The following is a 6,780-nucleotide window of genomic DNA, read 5'->3' as shown; positions in this document are numbered from 1 at the left end:
TTCTACCGCCTCTACCCCAAAATTTTCCACGAAAAGTACTGGAAAGAGGTTTATCACGAACCATTTTAAACTCATTTCCAGGATCTGAATAGGAATCAGAATAAGATTCACACTCAGACGAATTGTGCAACCAATCACCATGTAACCTAACATCCACACCAGCCGAACCACCCACCTGAAGCAATAATGAATGGGAAGCAATTACATTCACAGGAACATCAACCAAATTTTGAGAACCAGCCAAGTTGCCTTGGACATCCGAATTATCAACCCGTTCATCAGCCGGCATCTCAGTAAGCAAAGAATTCCGAGTCGGTTCAACGTGCTCAACAACCACAGGGCAAGACAAAACACTAATAGTTTCAATCGAACCACCAGGCTGCACAGCCTCATCACACAGCAAATGATTCGAAGCCATCGGAGCCACCAAACACCCAGAATCCACAGAAGGATTCACAAAAGGGTTAACAACAGCAGTTTCTTCCGGAAGAGAAGAAGTTAACAAAGGATTACCCGGCAAACCCTCAATACAAACAATCTCCAAAGCAGGGGGTAAGAAAGGCAAAGCATCAGGAGATAGAGCATTAGGAACAAGTTCAGAATTGGCAACGCCAACGTTAGGAATGACCATTTCTTCTCTAGCTAAATCAGAATTCCCCAAAGTAGATACAATCAAAGCATCATGAGTTCCAGCAATCGATTCCACAATAACCAGGGAAACAGTATTAGCATTAGGCTCCACAGTTTTAGTTAACACAGACGATTCTAAAACAACAATTTTAGACCGACATTCACCCACAGCATGACCGAAACAACGACAAGCACCACAAAAAATAGGAAACTCATCCATGACAACATGCTGAACGTATCCAAGCTTTTCAGAACCCAACCAAATACGATCAGGATAGGACTTAGTGATATCCAGCTCAACTAAAACCCTAGCTAAAGACGGTCTAGAACCCAAAGACGTAGTTGTATCAATTTTAAGAGGCTTGCCAAAAATGGATGCCAAGCCATGCAGAATTTTAGGAGAAAAAAGATGCGGCCGTAAAGAAGGGAAAGAGACCCAGATCGGAATCTCAGGAGATTCAACCCCGATTTTAACAGAAGGAGACCATTTCGTAATTTTCATAAAGCAATTGAAAACCAGATAGGATCTATGACAGAAGATTCGACAATAATCCAGGTCTTGTTCTAATTTGATTAGCACATGGGACGAATCCAGCAAAGTAACTGAAACATCACCATTAAGCTTGAGATTAAAAAAGAATTTACGAATCGACTCAAGAGACGGACGTTTCGTAGGAAAAAAACCAACTAGAGCAAATTGAAAGGGCACAGCCAAAGCCATGATTTCTTCATCCGAAATCCACAAAGAAGGCATACCGCGAAAAGACGACACCTTAAGTTTAGGGAACTCATTACTAGAGGAAGATCCCGACAGAGCTTGAAGAAACGAACGAGAAGAATTTGAAACCCCAAAAAATCCAGGGTCAACAAGTTTCGGGGCCATCCGGCGCTCGCCGGAAAGCAAACCACCAACAAAATCTCAGGAACAAGAAAAAACCAGAAGAAGTAAAAGGAAACTTCCCTGGAAGAAAACGCCAAGGCCCCCAACCGGAAAGCGGCACGCCGCCACAATGGGGTAAACCCTAGCAGAGCGTGCGACTAGTTCGATATCCTTATACTAGTAATAATAAACCTCAGAGGTTGAAAGCTAAGAACAATTAAACATTTAAACCCTTTTTACATATAACTAAATTATCAAAATTAAATTAAATATTAAAAATTAAACTAAATTAAATATAAATGAATATCTGATTGCATTAGCATATATTAGCCTATCATTTGAGTTCGAAAATTTGGCTCCTGAGGTTTTGCTGAGACAACCTTTTTGGGAATTTATTATATGTTATTAAAAACAATATCTATACTTTATAAGAAATAACTTTTATGTTATAAAACCCAAATTATTTATCTTGCAAAATAACTTTTATTTGTCAAATGGTAAGAACGTGATTAAGGAAAATCTAAATCAAACATAATGATCTAGTATTTTCTTTTATACACAGCTCATCTTGATATGTTGGTTGAGATATTTGACTACCAATCAAGAAGTCTTGGGTTCGAGTCTTGCATATGTGAGGAGTGTGTGAGTTTGACTTAATTAACCTAAATATCCCAAAAATACATTTTCCCTAATCATGTAAGCAGTGACAAAATCACGCTTTCGAGGAAACTGATTAGGGCTAGGGTTAGGCAAAAAAATTTGTCTAATGCAACTAATTTAATTTAAGTTAGTATAAATTCAATAAAGTACTGTCCTTAGGTCAGTGAAAACCCCGGTCGACCTAACATGCAACCCACACCAATTAACACGGGCCAACACTCACTGCTTATCAAGGGATTCGAACCAGGGACTTAGGCTTTGCCCAACCGGTTCTTCACCATCCGGACAAACAACGGTAGGTATTGATCTTAAATTTATAACATATAAACTGTTGAATTAATTTGCCCTAAATAGAACTGCAATAATCATATTAAATCCAGCAAAATCAATGCACATATTATTTAATGATTTTATTTTTAACTCAAAATTTAAAATATAAATGAAAGCTTAAATCGAATGAAAGAATTTTGATTTAATTTCAAATTCTATTTTTAATGGTGAATTTGGTTTCAAATTAGGATGGGTAAAGGGTGATATTATTACATGTGGAGATCGGACACAGAGAGCCGTTCGGTTTTTACTGTTCACCGCCGTATTTTTACTATTCATACTTCAAAGAAATAAATCGGACGATTCTCTATATTCGATTTCCGCGCGTAATAATTTCTCTGATTCCTCATTAGAGAGGTCCTCAATATTAATTTTATAAAATTATCAATCAATCAAGACTATGTATACCCATATTATGATGATAAGATGACATCGTAACTGTAATCATCAAATATTTAATCATATAAAAAGCATACAATATTTGAAATATTTAAACACGGTGCGGCCCTCAGCATCCTTCCGACATATATTGAACACATCCATTAACATATTAATTATAAATAAATAATGACAGACACATCAGGCATATAAGTTGCAAGTAAAATAGCAAAATAATAAAGTGGGGGAGTTGTGGAAGATTTAAAAAATAATTAAAATGTTTAAATATTGAAAGAGATAATTAAAATATGTATTTAATCATTAATTTATTAAGATTTTTTTGTCTTAGAGGAGAACAAGTTTTATCATGTATGATTTGAATTGCGTGTATTATTATTATCTTAGAAATGTATTATTGTATACCTAAATATTAGGAAAAACTGGATCTAGCTATGTCTGGTTAGTTTATCTAAATCTTTTTTTTTTTGGGAGGAAAAATTAGTGGCAGAAGCCCATTCATTGATAAAGGAAAAAACTAGTTACATGTGTAGAGAAAGTAAAATAGAGTGTAAAAAGAAAACACCCCCAAATTATCAGGAAATAGAAAAATAAGCCCCAAAATTATTCATGTCAAAAAGAACCAAAATTCCAAAAAAACAAGTTGGAATCTAGGAAAGATTGAGCTCAAGGAACGAATAGCGATTGCACGAGATAGGATACTCGTGCTCCCGGTTGCGGAGGATGGCCGTCAAGGTGTCACCATGTTACATTAGTCCACCATCCAGGGAGCAACAATCGCACATCATCGCCCCCCAAATACCAACGGCCAATTGACCAAAAAAATCAAAATAATCCAAAAGCCAGCAGCAAAACCAGCATACGCACAAAACTTCCTATACCAGTTGCAGTCTATCGACCAAGTAGAAACACTAGAGCACCAAAAAACAACCAGCCTTGATAGAGAAAGAAAAGAACAAGACAAACACTTCCAGGAAGCAATGCACAAGCTCATAGAAAATCTAATAAGAGTAACCCATCCTTCAATTTACATACTTTCGGGAAAATAGCACTTTTTATCTTTAAACAGATCGTGGAGGCGCTAGAGGCAGAATTAGAAAATCTCCTCTCATTCCTTTCTCTCCAAACATAATAAATCATGCAGCAGATAACAAGATAGTAAAATCTTTTAGTCTGAGACGATAAATTGGGAAAATCATTTACCCAGTCAAACAGCTGCAACGAGTTTGATCTAAGAAGAATAGCAGAACATTGTGGGATGAGGGTCATGATAATTTTATACGTATAGGAGCAGTCAAAGAATAAGTGAGCAGAAGACTCAAGGTAGCAGTGACATAGAGAGCAGTTTAAATCCACAGAAGTGTTCCTCCTGTGCAACTTTATAGCAGTTTTTAAACCTCCCACCAGCGTGATCCAGATAAAGATCGAGTATCTCAGGACATGTTTTTATGCCACACAAAACAGTCCCAGGTACAAGCAGGTAAAGTTTTATAATAATCATGCAAAAAATTATTAAATTTAGCATGACTCATATTATCCCAAAACAAGCAGGAAGTGTGATAATCAAAAATCACAACCAAAAGAATAGCATTAACTGCAGTATAAGGTAGGTTCGAAGGAATGTATCAAGAGCCATCAACAATATAATTACTCACTGCAGTATTAACAAATGAAGGGCAAATGTTGCATAAGTCAGCTATCCGTGAAAAATTGCACCAGTAATCCCAATAGAAGGAAAAAGGAGAGGAAGGCATGACTTTAAAAAACCAATTTACTTTCGAAGATTGAGCAATAGAGCATATGGATTTCCAGAAAATGGTGTCCTTGGAATCAACAGGTTTCCAACGAGAAATATAATGCAATAGTAACCAATCAGCCATAGGAGTTTTAAAGTTATAAATCCTCAGAATAAGTGAACAATTAAATCCATATTGAAGAGAAGAAATGCTAGGGACACCAAGTCCCCCCAAATCTTTAGGCTTGCAAACCGTTTCCCAGGCCACCAGGTGTAATTTTTTTTAGATAGATAAATCTCCAAAAAACAAAAAATTTAGAGGCCACTCTTTTAATAAATTTGACAACCGCTTTAGGTAAGATCGAGCCTCTTATCCAATAAGCAATGGAGTTAAGCATGGTAAATTTGAGGTATTGTAATCTTCCCGCAAAAGATATAAGATTAGCATTCCAGCCTGACAGATTCTTGGTGATGGCTTTCATAAGCGGGGAGAAATCCGAGATCTTAAGCCTCTTGAATGATATAGGGATCCCAAGGTAAGTGATAATTTCTTTAGAAGGTAGAGAAAGAGCTCTACATATGGATGATGGAGCTCTTATCAAAATTAATCTTAAGTCCAAAAGCCTTGGTAAATCTATCAATAATAAGCATCCGTTGGGAACAATTGGATATAGAAGCGTCTCCAAAAATAAGTAAGTCATCTGCGTAGAGCAGATGGCTAAGGTTGAAGTTACCAAACCAACAAAAATGTCATTGTTAATAAGAGAAGAGAAGGCATCCATAACAATGCAAAAAAGATACGGACTAAGCGGGCAGCCTTGTCTCACCCCAGCAGTGGAAGGGAAGTATCCCTCCAAAGCACCATTAATCACAATATAAAAGTTTATGCTTGTAATATATGCCTTAAGCCAAGTGATGAACGTCATAGGGAAACCTTTCTGAACCAATCTTGCCAAAATAAAATTCCTAGAAACAGTGTCAAAAGCTTTACGGATATCAAATTTAGCTCAAAATAAGTTTTTCTTCCCTTTAGAGGCAAAGGTGAGCAGCTCTTGAGCCAGAATAATATTGTCAGTAGAAATTCTAGATTTAATAAACCCTGCTTGAGTGTCTCTAACTATTAAAGGCATGTTGGGCCTTAATCTAGAAGCAAGAATTTTGGAGATTATTTTGTAAATCACATTACACAAAGCAATAGGCCTACAATCAGCAAAAGAAGCAGCATGTTTAGTTTTAGGTATAAGAGCCAGAGCAGTAGCCTTAATGCTAGTAGGGAGAAGACCTTTTAAGAAAAAAGTATTTAACAGCCTTACATACCGAGGGGCCTATAATATGCCAGCTGCGTTTGAAAAAATGATAATTAAACCCATCCGGATCAGGAGAGGAAGAAGCGGCACCGTCCAAAAATAAAGTTCTTAATCTCATCATCAGTAACAGAAACAGTAAGAGATCCACATAGAGAAGGATGTAGAATATTGTCTGGCGGGAAATGCTCCATATTAAAAGCCTCCGAAGGAGCAGGAATGTAGAGATCTTAGAAGTGATTAATAATATCAGAAATAGCATCGCCCCGTAGAGGATGAAAAGCAGCTCCCATGTTAAAGGCAGAGTTACTGAAGGCCTTTATGCGTCCAATTTTAGCGTATAAGAACTTGAGGTCGTCCTCCCCAAAAGCTAGCCAAGAAGTTTTGGCTCTTTGAATAATCCAAGAAGAGTGAAGGGAGGAGAAATCAAAAATCTGCTTATTAATATTCTTAAGGTTACTGTTGAGGGAGACATTATGAGGATCAGATGAAATCAAGTCTAAGCAAGCTAATTGCTTATGGTGTAGGGAATCCAGATGATCCTTAATGTTGTTCAAATTTGCCCATGATTCCACTTTTATAAGCCTTCTGAATAGTCTGAGCTTGCAAAAGTTTGCCACAGGGTTCTTATTGGGAGAGGTAGAGAATACATTAAGCAAGATATTCCAATACGCATCAATAGAAGTCCAATAAATCTTAAAAAGAAATATGTGGTGGCTATAAAAAGAATCAGAGGTGCAGAGAATAAGAGGGTAATGGTTAGAGTATGAGGGAGCTTGAATCGAGTAGTAGGCATTAGGATAAGTGGCAGTCCAATTGGCATTCACAATGACTTTTTCAAGCTT

The sequence above is a fragment of the Dendrobium catenatum genome, unplaced genomic scaffold, assembly GCF_001605985.2.
Source record: "Dendrobium catenatum unplaced genomic scaffold, ASM160598v2 fragScaff_scaffold_403, whole genome shotgun sequence".
Lineage (NCBI taxonomy): Eukaryota > Viridiplantae > Streptophyta > Magnoliopsida > Asparagales > Orchidaceae > Dendrobium > Dendrobium catenatum.
The sequence above is the reverse complement of the archived record's forward strand: the minus strand, read 5'-3'. Positions refer to the sequence as shown.